This window comes from Carcharodon carcharias, chromosome 2, assembly GCF_017639515.1.
Source record: "Carcharodon carcharias isolate sCarCar2 chromosome 2, sCarCar2.pri, whole genome shotgun sequence".
Classification (NCBI taxonomy): domain Eukaryota; kingdom Metazoa; phylum Chordata; class Chondrichthyes; order Lamniformes; family Lamnidae; genus Carcharodon; species Carcharodon carcharias.
The window spans coordinates 114,478,691-114,491,188 of NC_054468.1; the positions used below are offsets into that span (position 1 = coordinate 114,478,691).

Below are 12,498 nucleotides of genomic sequence, written 5' to 3' on the forward strand. Positions count from 1 at the left end.
CCACTTGAGCATCCTCTTATGCTTCCTTATCTTTCTTGAAATTCATTTATGGAATGTGGGCATCGCTGGCTAGACCAGCAGTTATTGCCCATCTCTAATTGCCCTTGAGTTAGTGCTGAGACACTAACAGACATCTAAATCTACCATTGTCACTGTCTATTCCCTTCTTCCTCATACGCCTGTCCAGCTTCCCCTCAAATACATCTACACTATTCACTTCAACCACTCCCTGTGGTGGTGAGTTCCTCATTCTCACCACTCTTTAGGTGAAGAAACGTCTTTCTTAGTTCAACCCAGTGACTCCAATGGGAAAGTCTGTGTGTGTGAAAATGGAGGTAGGACAGAATTAAGTGCAGCTGTGGTGCACAGAATCTGTGGACGTTTCAACACCTTGAGACAAGTTCATCCGATCCTGTAGATTATTTAGTTGCCAACATATTGTGACAAGAATGAACCAAGACACCTATTGGACATTGGTAAGCACGTAGTACACAAAAGTGGACAGGGTATCTATGCTGATTTATATTTCTCCCAATGGGACAAAGTTCTCCAGCATGCCATCACAATGTTCCACCTAAAACTGGGAATTGTGGCCATTATCCAGTGGCCTATCACAAGTGGCTCAACATGTTGAAGCAACAACCATTGCATCACCAGACAAGTTCAGAGCTTACATTGCTTTTGAGAGATTCTAGGAACTGTTTGTCTAGAGCGGCCTTCCTGCCTGCCTGGTGCTAAAAGCATCAAAAGCAACTAGTGAGGAAGTCGGGCACATAGGATGAACTTTTGCAGGTGATTGTAGGGTTGCCAACTCTCCAGGATTGGCCTGGAGTCTCCAGGAATTGAAGAACAACCTCCTGGACACTGCTGTGAGCAATCCTGGAGAAAAATCACCGGGACGTTAAAAAGATAGTTGGTTTTAAATTTTCTTTGAACATTTCTCTTTACCAGATAAAAATATTGAAAATGGGGGGTAAAAAAAATCTGTTTGGCCAACAGTCATGCATCAGTAATGAGGCTTTTTACTTTCCAATTGGCGTAGGAAGGCCGTACATCACAAGGATGGATGTGTTGGCCGACTAATGGCTAGAGCGTGGGGATAAGTCATGTGATGAAACCTCCAGGGATACATTAAAACACAGCAGGCGGCCCAAGGTAATCACCAATAGGCAACTACAATTCTTTGGTTCATACTTAGGGGAGAGAAACTAGAACATCTGGTGGTGACGGGTAAAACTGAGGGCAGCAGAGCAGAAGGGAGACAAAGGAGGAAATACATTGACAGTTTAAGAAGCAGAACAGGTACAAGATCTGAGAACAACACCAAGATGTTGGTTTCTATCAAAGCCCATGAATGTTGGAGAGCCATGATTCTCAAATGTGCATGACACCTGAAGAAGTGCTCAAAAGACTGGAATCCAAATAAAAATGTGCTTAAAAAGTGCCTTCCCCTGTCAGCCCTGCAAAACAATTTTCTTTCTAAATCTCTTGAAGTGGAACAACATATTGTTGTTTCGTTTTTCCCCATGACATTCGTGATAAATATGGAGCATCTTACGGCTTAAAAGTCATAGTCATAGAGCCATTGTGGCACAGAAAGAGGCCATTCGGCCATCATATCCCGCTGCACTTGCAGTACAACTACTCGTTTTCACGCCAATTAGCTTTCGCAGAGAGAGAGAGAGAGGAAAAAATATGAATTGCAGAATGCAGTCCTCAGGTACCAGTAACAACTCTGGAGTCTCAGTTAATGAAACCGGAATCTTGGTTATTGAGTTGCCACAATGTACAAAGTGCTGGTCCTCGGTTTGTTAGATTAGGGTTGCTTTCTCAGTTGCCACCTTCTTACAATTTTCTTCCCCTGACCAAGTTGGGTCAGCTTTTTTTTGCAACATCAGGAACAAACTCTGCACAGACCTTAAAAACGCAGAATGCAATCAAGTTTCTATTTTGCAACAAGACGCCGAGCGCTTTTTCGGTAAACAGCAAAACGCTGAAAACAATCAGGTTTCCAACGATGCGCACCATAACAAAACCCACAGGATGAATTGCCCCCTCGCATCACTTTTGTGCCGCTCAACGGAAAAAAAATTCCCCCCAAAATCTTTTGCTATTGTCTTAATTTTCGAACATTGAGACAAAAGATCCCTCCCCCTTGTTCCTCTAATACTGGGAACAAGTTTGCAAAAAAAAAAAATTTCCCCTAATAATATCAGGAAGATCAATAGTGAATCAGAATCAGGACGTTAGATACTCGATTTGGCAAAATGGTGCAGCATTTTATTACAACACAAAAGGCAGCCGAATGCACACATGAAACACGGCGGTCCTAAATTCACAGTACGGTATAGAATTAAAAAAAATATATTATAAGGCGATGACGTATGTATTTCCCTGTAATAGTGGTCACATGTCATTTAAGAGGGACGGTCCAATTGGCTTCCCTCTGCTGACTGCAGAGTTCCCATCGACTGGAGGATTTACAGTGAGAATTTCATTAACCTTGGCCGTACACGCGCAGGCTGCACAGCGCTATTCAGTTCCATCTTAATGCATGCTCCCCCCCCCCCCACCTTCCCTCCCCTTTCTCTGATCCTGCGAAGGGAAGCTTACACTGGTCTCCTAGATAAGGCTGGGTCTGTGGAGCGGCTGTAGAACCTGAGCCCAAAATTATAGAACGTTGGCCCGGGAGCGTAGAACCTTAGCCCAAGATTATAGAACGTTGGCCCGGGAGCGTAGAACCTTAGCCCAAGATTATAGAACGTTGGCCCGGGAGCGTAGAACCTTAGCCCAAGATTATAGAACGTTGGCCCGGGAGTGTAGAATCTTAGCCCGGGAATGGAACGTGGCGGTGCGGAGTGAAGCGAAGCCCGTGCTCCGATTGACAGCGAGCGTTTTTCTCTCTGTTGCAAGTCTTGATTTTGTTTTTTTTGGGCAGCGGGGAGAGTGCATGTTTTCCTTAATTCCCCCCTCCCCCCCTGTTGTGAGGTTTCTTGCCTTTTGCGGGGAAAAGTCCAATCTCGAATAAGAGAAAATGAGGGGAGACTGAGGACAATCAGTGCAACTGGACAAAACCCTTATCGCCACAGCAACCAGCGCTGCTGGCGTACGCCCACATCTCTTCCTGTCTGTTTGATGTAAGAAATTACTTTTTCTTGCTTGTCCTCTCTCTCTCTCTCCCTCCCTCTAATGCACGCATATGTTTATGTATTACTTCCTATCGCCTTCCTGACGCGGTGTCATTTGAAGCTGTTTTAATGAAAAGCTCTGGATGCAGGGTGGGTGCGTGCGTGCAGCGCCTGCTTGTTTCTTGAGTGAATTCTGCCGAGCTGAATGCAAGCAGGACGACAGTGCTGTGCTGACAGGTAGGAAGACCGCTTCCCTCTCCCCAACTTCACTGATCAGGGCAGGAACCGGCGATAGCAACTACCGAATCAATTTGTCTTTCATTATTCCAAACAGTACCTGGGCGCTGTGTGTGTTGCTTCCGTTGTCAGGGGCAGTTAAAAGTGCATTATGCCGACCATACGGTGTATTGATTTTGCTTTATGGCAAAGCAAGACAAATATTCTCTCCTAATGTGGCGGTCGTGGTTGTTGGATATAAATGTTCGCAACAGTTAGCGGGCACAAAAAATCCCACCAAAAGTATCAGCGGCTGTTTGGAGAGGACCTCTTGGGGAGGTAATGGAGCGAACTTGCAGCAAAATGGTTGGTTTTCAGTATGGACTGCGTGACATAGATTAAAAAGGAACCGGGTTGCATGAGTCTTAGACAGGGGAAACCTTATGAAGTTTACCGTACAACCAGTAATTTGGTTTCTGATTCCTAATTGTGCAAGCCCACAGATGATACTTTCTATTGATTTGATGTTGCCTGTTTTTTTTAACACAGCAGCGGGTTCACACCGCAGCTGCTTAACATTTATGCAGTCGCCGATATTGTAACCTCTAACCGAAGTGAGCACCTATTTAGAATGGTGCTTTTCGGGTCTGAGGATTTTACATATTCAAAAATGAGGCGGTAAAATTGTGACTAAGTTCACCTTTTGAATCTTTCTTTGAAATGTCAGCTTAATGGTTGAAGTCGTGTTCATTGCGAAAGGATGCTCTGCTTCTTTTCATGTGAAAGCACATTTTAAATTCATAAGTTTTCCAAGAAAGCGGTTTGCTGTTCTTGCTGGGTTTTAAGCATGGACAATTGTGGAAGTTTGCATTTGTCCACAGCCGTACTTCGATTAGCTTGATGGGTGCAATGGTTCCCTGTTTAGGAACGTAGGGGCAGGAGTAGGCCATTCTGCCCCTCCAGTCCAACTCCGTCATTCAATTAGATCATGGCTGATCATCTACCTCAACGCCACTTTCCTGTGCTCTCCCTATTTCCCTCCACGACATTAGTCTCCAGAAATCTATCGATTTCTGTCTTGAACACACTCCATGATTGAGCTTCGAGAGAATTCCAAAGATTCACCACCCTCTGAGTGAAGAAATTCATCCTCAGTTTTATTTGGAGTAATGGTGATACTGTAGGTCAAGAAGTGGTTTGGTGCAGAAACATTATTTTCCAAACTGTTCCATATGATATAGTAGCAATTTTCCATGTTGGGGTTGTATACACTGAGGTGTCATTGTTTCATATAATGGCAGGAAAAAAAAATGTTCTTCATGACAAAACTTGAAGATACTGTGAAACATGCGCTGTATGTCTGAGGTGCTGTCTTTTGTCATGATTGAAACTGTTGCAAGCTATTGAAATATAATTTTGCCAAACACCCTTGGTTTTCAGATGGTTGCCCTCCACACATTTTAGCAAAATTGACTTTCTGACTCAAAGACAAGCCAGATGCCATAAAGTTGACACACTTGTCACGTGACAATGTTTTGTGATGACAGAGTTTCTTTGAAATGGTTCCTGGAGGTGATTTCTGAGTTGAGGTCAAAGCAGTTGGCAATTCTGCCATTTTAAGACCATCCTAGACCAAATCAAGTCATTTAATAACAAAGTAAATTAGTACAGTAATGTAAACATTACTTCCCTTGTTTCCCAATGAAAGACTCATTTAAAAAATGAGGAAGTTGGACTTGCTAATGGTGGGTTTGAGTTTCATGGAAAGTCTGGTTAAAGATTGTGGAAAGTCTGTCATTGAAGATTATGGTAAGCTAGTTTCCTGACTGTACTAGATCTGCACACTGACTGTGGTAATTGCACATTTAAAAGCTCAGATTATTTTCAAAATACTTGAGTTAAATTTAAATAAAAGTTGAATAGGAAAAAGTGAATCAGCTTTTGAGAACAGGTGCTTTGTTTTCTCAGTAAATAATGCTGTGTGACAGCATAAACACCTTCAGGCCTTCTGACTTGAATATCTGGATCATCATTTAGAGATGACAGCTGATTATAGGAGCATTTTATCCTGTATTTATTTCTACTGTTTATTGTAATGAATTGAGTTAAATTTAAATTTAATGTACAGCACGCTCACTCACTCTCTGTCTGCTCTTGTCATTCTCTTGTTCTCTTTTTCCATGTCCTCCTCTTGTGGTCTCTTCCCCCATCCCTGTCTTGTGCTCTCTTTCTCTCTTCCCTATCCCTTCTCTCTCCCCACACCACTCTCTCATGCGCTCCCTCCCTGATCCCTCTTGCGTTCTCTTTCCCCAATCCTTCTCTCGCATGCTCTCTCTCCCCGATCCCTCCCTCTCCCTCTCTTTCTCCTTGACCCCTGCCTTGCTCTCTGTCCCCCGGACCCCAGCCTTGCTTTCACCGATCCCTCTCTTGCTCTCTCTCTCTCCCCGATCCCTCCCTCGCTCGCTCTCTCTCTACCCGATCCCTCCCTCGCTCTCTCTTTCTCCTCGATCCCTCCCTTGCTCTCTCTCTTTCTCCCCGATCCCTCCCTTGCTCTCTCTTTCTCCTCGATCCCTCCCTCGCTCTCTCTCTTTCCCCGATCCCTCTCTCGCTCTCTCTCTCTTTCCCTGATCCCTCTCTCGCTCTCTCTCTCTTTCCCCGATCCCTCTCTCGCTCTCTCTCTCCCCGATCCCTCTCTCGCTCTCTCTCTCCCCGATCCCACTCTCGCTTTCTCTCTCCCCGATCCCTCCCTCGCTCTCTCTCTCTCTCTCCCCGATCCCTCCCTCGCTCTCTCTCTCTCTCTCCCCGATCCGTCCCTTGCTCTCTCTCTTTCTCCCCGATCCCTCCCTCGCTCTCTCTTTCTCCCCGATCCCTCCCTCGCTCTCTCTTTCTCCCCGATCCCTCCCTCGCTCTCTCTTTCTCCCCGATCCCTCCCTCGCTCTCTCTTTCTCCCCGATCCCTCCCTCGCTCTCTCTTTCTCCCCGATCCCTCCCTCGCTCTCTCTTTCTCCCCGATCCCTCCCTCGCTCTCTCTTTCTCCCCGATCCCTCCCTCGCTCTCTCTTTCTCCCCGATCCCTCCCTCGCTCTCTCTTTCTCCCCGATCCCTCCCTCGCTCTCTCTTTCTCCCCGATCCCTCCCTCGCTCTCTCTCTTTCTCCCCGATCCCTCCCTCGCTCTCTCTCTTTCTCCCCGATCCCTCCCTCGCTCTCTCTCTCTCCCCGATCCCTCCCTCGCTCTCTCTCTCTCCCCGATCCCTCCCTCGCTCTCTCTCTCCCCGATCCCTCCCTTGCTCTCTCTCTCTCCCCGATCCCTCTCTCTCTCTCCCCAATCCCTCTCTCGCTCTTTCTCTCTCCCCGATCCCTCTCTCTCTCTCTCTCCCCCCCAATCCCTCCCTTGCTCTCTCTCTTTCCCCCCGATCCCTCCCTCGCTCTCTCTGTCTCACCCCGATCCCTCCCTCGCTCTCTCTGTCTCTCTCCCCCTGATCTCTCATTCGCTGTCTGTCTCTCTCCCCCGATCCCTCCCTCGCTCTCTCTCTCCCCGATCCCTCCCTCGCCTGCTGTCTCCCTGATCCCTCCCTCGCCCGCTCTCTCTCTCCTTTCCCCCATCCCCAATCCCTGTCTCCCTTCCACATCCCCTTCTCATGCGTGCTCGCTCTGTTTCTCCCCCCACCCCACCCATCCCCTCTGCGTGACTGCCTTTCGAAATGTGCAAATACACGTATCTTTGTTTTAAAATCTGTTCAGTGGAGTTTCATCGTTGTTCATAAGTGCTGAACTTCAACTGGAAAAATTTAGAATTAAAACCAACTCTCCTGCTTTGATGATCCTCTGAATAGGATATTGTTACCCTGTTTAATGAATCGCCTGACTAGTGAAATGTGACTTTGTAGTAATTGCTGTAAATTGTTTAACAGGATGAGCTTGAGCGCAATCGCTGATCTACATTTACCCAGCTAGAATGATGTCCTAGTGTTTGAACAATTATTGTTATCCCCCTGAAGCCTGATTTTTGTATTCTTGATTATAACTATGATATATAAAGTAGGCAGACACTCACTATGTTTCAAAATTGTGATATTATTGGTGACCATCAGATTCTTCAGTAACTATTTTGCTCACGGTCAATTAAATTAGTTGAAACTGAGTATTCATAATCAAATTAAATGAATCAGCCTTCAAGGGAGTTCCATCCATTTAACAGTGAAAGCTTCAAAGGGAACATTGCTTATTTGCAAAACACACTATGCATCAATATTTGTTTTAAACAGCCCACTTGCAAGCTTTTCTTTCAGTTAATAGCTGACATGAAAATGCATGCATAAAAATTATTTGCGTCATTTACTTTGTAATTTCAACGCAGAAGATATTTTTGGCTGAAACTGTTTTCTTGGCTTCTTAATGACATTCGAGAAAGCTATTTTAAATTTGCAATCACTGCATGTAAAATTACCCTGATTGATATTGGTGTTATTATTGCTGTCACAATATATTTCGCACTTTTCGAAGGTGGTGGGATTGTTTAAAATAGCATAGAAGAGCTGTAGAGTGAGTTGCACATACAGTGTATATGTTTTTAGCCGAAAGGCTCCAGGATGTCTACTTTCTAATTTGATGAAGAACCCTGCTGCATAATCTAAATGAGTGTCTGGCTTTAGATGTCCCAAGTAAATTAAAAGAGTAAGTGCTGGAAAAACTCAGCAGGTCTGGCAGCATCTGTGGAGAGAGAGAAACCAGAGCTCTGAGTCCGATATGACTTCTTCAAAGAAGTTGCTGAGTTTTTCCAGTACTGCTTGGTTTTTATTTCAGATTTCCCGCATCCCCGTGTTCTGCTTTTCTTTTAATTTAGGTGCCCCAGTTTCCCTGAGCTTCACTTCCCTGCGATTCAGTCCACAACCAACGAGTCAGTTTCAATTTGGAAATTACAAGAACCCTCGTATCGAGAGGAACAATTGGTTTGGAAGGGAGACATTTGTATTGTAGTTTAGGTAAGCGAGGCTCTAGTTTATCGGGAATAATACAGAATAACTGTTAAATAAGCAGCTCCTTTGGTAGTACAGAACTTGAATCTTGCTGAAAAGAGATCCATGTTGCTGAAGCTTTTCATTTTGGACACATCAGGACCAATGCAAGAATGCCAAATTTCAACTGATGGCAACAATTTGTGGGAGATGGTGGTGCGGTAATGCCACTGGACTAGTAATCCAGAGGCCCCAGCTAATGCACTGGGTTCAGATCCCACCACGGCAGCAGGTGGTGGAATTTTGGAATTCAATTAATATAACCTGGAATTGAAAGCTTGTCTCAGTCTCAGTAATGGTGGCCATGTAACTATCACTCATCTGGTTCACTGACACGGTGACTCCAGACTCACAGCAATGTGGTTGACTCTTAACTGCCCTCTGAAAAGGCCTAACGAGCCACTCGGTTGAGGGGAAATTGGAGATGGGCAACAAATACTGGCCTTGCCAGCGCTGCCCGCCTCCCATGAAAGAATTAAAAAATAAACTAGAGAAGTTTGGACAACCTGGCTCACTCTTGAGCAACATTTAATAAGTGTTTTATCTTAGTGCTAAGGTAATTTAGTTCTGATTTTAGTTGATAAAGAACCTTTATTGGAATTTATGACCTGTATTTTGCTTAGGACTTTTCATAGGGAGATAAGAAAGCTACATTGTCTTAACTTCTCAGTATAGCATAGCAGCCAGATTTGTTTAGTCAAAGCTGATGTATTTTTTTTATCAGATTTATTACAAGCAGTTGAGTCGTGAGATGATTTTATATTTTCCTTATTAAAAACATTTTTTTTCCTTTCTTTTAGGGACAGAAGAAACTTCTTCACAATGAGAATCGAAAAATAATTGGACGTGGAGCTGGTAAGCAATCGGCCATTTTGCATTCAGTCTATGTTTCTGAATGTGTTCTACCTTGGAGCATCTGCATGACTTCAGTTCTACAGCCTCCTAAATTTGTTGCACAAAGCACTTGGTTCTGCTGTTATGAAATATTCTTTACTCCTGAGTTGGAAGGGCCCAGAGAAGCTGTGACTTCTTTTCTCAGTGAAACAACACTTGGGACTCCCGTCAATTCAGAGAGCCTGTTTATCATACAGGTTTCTTTGCCCGGGGTTGAACTGTAACTGTGTCTTTAAGCAAAGTGATTCATTACAACTTCTTGAAATAATGCTTTTTGAATTAATAGTAGCAGTTGTAGTTACTGTTCTCTAAGCAGTTGAATTGCTTCTGTTCAAATTAGATAATGTTTCAGAAGAGTTGACGGTACTGTATTACTTACCGAGCTATTTGCTTTAGGAGGTATTTTAACACTTGGACGTGTGTTTATATAAATTCTATATTTGTTTCCACTAGATTTTTTTTATTATTCATGACTCTAGTTATCTTCGTCTCATTCCAAAACCCCATGCATGCCATGGGATTTTCACCCAATTATTTTCTTTGCCATCCTGAAGGGGAGGCCCAAGTTCCACTCAGCACCACATGCTGATGTTGTGACGAAGATAATGAGCTTGTTGTGTGGGGAGCTCTATCGTTGCCTGGCACTACACCGTACTGCATCACTGTATGCTGCATTACCAGATACATAAGGCTAGATTTTAAGATTTGCTGACTGGGTGAAGATCAGACATGTGGAAATCGAGGAAAATGAGCCAAAAGGCTTCAGGCCTAATTTCTTGCCAAATTCTTCACTACTCTGCAATCTCTTTCCAAGCAGAGAACATATCCACATACAGGGTTACTGCATATTTTGTGCGTGTGCCATTGGAAAGGAGAAACTTGCCATAAAAGTAGCAAACCAAACATGGGTTATGTCTAGAGGGATGGAATTGAAGAGTAGAGACATTAGCTATGGATTGAACCTTCGTCAGACCACACTTCAGAGTACAGTGTGCATTTTTGTTCCATGTTATAAATGTTACAGGTTTAGGGGGAGACAGTGACATGGTGATAATGTGACTCAGCTAGTAATCCATATCCCAGGCTAATGCTGTGAGGACATGGATTCAAATCCTACCATGGAAGCTGGCGGGATTTGAATTCTATTAATTAATAGTCTGGAATTGAAAGCTAGTCTCTGTAATGGTGACTATGAAACTATCATTGTTGTTAAAAACCCGTCTGGTTCACCAATGTCCTTTAGGGAAGGAAATCTTCCATCCTTACCCGGTCTGGCCTACATGTGACCCCAGACCCACAGCAATGTGGCTGACTCTTAACTGCCCTCTGAAATGGCCCAGCAAGCCACTCTCAAGGGCTGTTGGGGATGGGCCGCAAAAATGTTGGCCTAGCCAGCGACGCCCACATGCTATGAAAGAATATTTTTAAAAAAAGCTACCCCATTCAATGGGAGTTAGGGATGGGCAACAAATGCTGACTTTGCCAGGAACGCCCACATTCCATGAAAGAATAAAGGGGAAAAAAACAATGAGGCACTGGGAAAGGTGCAAAAGTGAGTCAGAAGGATGCACCAGAATGGAGCAGATACACGCATCAGAAAAAGCTTAACGGGCTGGGGCTTATTTCTCAAGAGGGAAAAAATGGGGATGAAATGACCTAATAAATGCTTTTAAAATCAGAAAAGGGTTTGATAGGGTCGATGTAGAGAAGTTGCGGGGGTGAAAGGTCATAAATAGAAGATATTCACCACTAAATCCAATAGGCAATTCTAGAGAAATCCAATCTAAATCTAATAGGGAATTCCAGAGAAACCTCTTCACCCAGAAAGTGGTGAGAATGTGGGATTTGCCACCGCAGGGAGTGGTTGAGGTGAATAGTATGGATGCACTTAAGGGGAAGCTAGATAAACACACAAAGGGGAAAGGAATAGAAGGACATACTAATAGGGTGAGATGAAGGAGGGGGGCAGGCAACTTATGTGGGACATGAACCCTGACACTTAGGCTGAATGACCAGTTTTTGTGCCTTATATTCTGTGTAAGATCCCAGATTATGCATAAATAAAATGAAGATTATCCTGGTACGACTTCTGGATTCTTTGCTGGGGTTAAGCTATTTGCTTGATCAAACTAGATTGGATACACTTAAGCGAAGCTCCGTGAGCAGGAAAGCTTTCAAAGAGCCCAGGATTTGTATGGGGTTCTCTCCCCCATGTCTTGTTTTGACAGCCCGTTTTTATTTATAGCACCATTTAAAAGTTGGGGATAATTTTTATTTACTGATAGCAAGGATTTCTCAGGACTTGGCAAAAAATGTTGCTTCTTATTGAGCCACTGAAGTGTATGCGCATGAAGCATTTACAGGATCTCATGGAAAAGAAGAGGTTTTCAAATACCTATGTTGACAAGCTTAGGGAGGTAGTGAAAACCCAAGCTGCGTGTACCATAGAGGTTAGAAAATCAAGTGAGCTAAAATAACTGGATTGGCCTAAAGTAACACACAGTCAGTATTTCTTGGTTGAAGAAGGGACAAGTGAAGGAGTCAGATCAGCAGGAATCAGCCACATTACTGCACCCTCTTAAGACATCAACTGTATTTGTAGGCCTTAGCACACTTCCACTTCATGCTTCAGGTGCCATCTTCTTAGAGGGCATTGGTGACCATGCACTTCCATTGGATTGGTCCATGATTATACTTGGCAAAGTACTGTAGTGGGTTGCCTTCTGCAGTATGGCTGACTAGGAAACTCTCCCACTCTTACTGCCTGCCATCAGGCACATTGGAAGGAATTACAGGCTGATAAGCAACTTCTTTGGTCACGTTATGTGTAACACCCCTTCTGTTGGCTATCTAGTCCCTGTGTGGGACTCGAACCTGCAGCTTCAGGCCCAGAGAAAGGGGCACTATCCACTGCACCACAAGACCTCCTTAGCACACTTGCCTATCAAAAATCAAGGAAATTTGCCATTTGTTACAGATACTCCTGTTGTAAGATTGCAACCTAGAGCCAACGTTGTCACTGGCAGGCAAGTTAACTACCAGTGTCAAATGTTATGCCTACAGCTTGTTCCAAACGAGCTGCACTTTCTATTAATGTGTGACCCACACGTGTGAAACAGTTGGTTAATATGTTGCTCAATGTAGTCAGACGGATCTTCTTTTTTTCTGCTGATCAGCGGCATGAACACCAACAGAGCTGCCCAATTTTACAAAGAACCTTTTGATGCTTGGTGGCTGGACTAGCTGC

General features: G+C 44.2%; 1 protein-coding gene across 9 annotated transcripts in view; it reads left to right on the plus strand.

Moving 5' to 3' along the window:
* The first annotated feature begins 2,466 nt into the window (after nt 1-2,466).
* The window catches only part of LOC121292423 (1-phosphatidylinositol 4,5-bisphosphate phosphodiesterase beta-4), a 451,886-nt gene continuing 441,854 nt past the window's right edge, over nt 2,467-12,498 (plus strand). For 5 of the 9 annotated variants that reach the window (XM_041214363.1, XM_041214334.1, XM_041214324.1 and 2 more), the window contains exons 1-2: nt 2,486-3,365; nt 9,158-9,212. The gene's annotated coding sequence lies outside the window, so the exon portion shown is untranslated. Of the gene's footprint in view, nt 3,366-8,185; nt 8,325-9,157; nt 9,213-12,498 lie in introns of all 9 variants that reach the window. The other 4 variants (XM_041214297.1, XM_041214305.1, XM_041214314.1 and 1 more) reach the window with 4 other exon arrangements.